We start from the raw sequence: 844 nt of genomic DNA, 5'->3' as shown, positions 1-844 counted from the left end.
TGAGAGAAGCCATATAGGAAACAGCGCGTACTATATGATGTTATTTGTATCCAATTCAAGAACAGGCAAGACTAACCTTTCCTATTAGAATTTTTTCTATTTTTCCCCCTACCCCCCAACCTAGGATTAGGTATAAATCTAATAATATACGTACAAGATCTGTATGAGGAAAACTACAAAACTCTGAGGAGAGAAATAAAAAAAGACTGAAATAGACGGATAGACCATCTTGTCAAGATGTCGGTTCTTCCCAACTTGATCTATACATTCAGTGCAATCCCAATCGAAATCCCAGCAAGTTATTTTGTAATTATTGACAAACTGATTCTAAGGTTTAGAGAGCCGAAACACCCACAATAGCCAACACAACATTGAAGGAAAAGAACGAAGCTGAGAGCTGACATTTCCTAATCTCAAAACTTACCGTAAAGCTACAGCGATCACGACAGTGCGCTACTGGTGAAAGAAGAGACAGACAGATCAGTGGGCCATAACAGACGGCCACAGGCGCAGTCAACAGATCTTGGACGAAGGAGCAAAGGCGATGCAACGGAGACGAGACAGTCCTTTTAACAAACGGTGCAGGAACAGCTGGATAGCCGCATGCAAAAAAATGAATCTAGACACAGACTTTACACCGTTTAAAAAATTAAGTCAACGTGGGTCACTAAATGAAAATGCAAAACCATAAAATTTGAAGATAACATAGGAGAAAATCTTGATGACTGTGGGTTTGGTGATGACTTTTTATAATATGACATCAAAGGCACCATTCGTGAAAGAAACAGTTGCTAAGCTGGGCTTCATTAAATTTAAAATTTTCTGCTCTGTGAAAGACATCATC

The sequence above is a fragment of the Propithecus coquereli genome, unplaced genomic scaffold (genome assembly GCF_000956105.1).
Source record: "Propithecus coquereli isolate 6110/MARCELLA unplaced genomic scaffold, Pcoq_1.0 Scaffold81, whole genome shotgun sequence".
Classification (NCBI taxonomy): domain Eukaryota; kingdom Metazoa; phylum Chordata; class Mammalia; order Primates; family Indriidae; genus Propithecus; species Propithecus coquereli.
The sequence above is the reverse complement of the archived record's forward strand: the minus strand, read 5'-3'. Positions refer to the sequence as shown.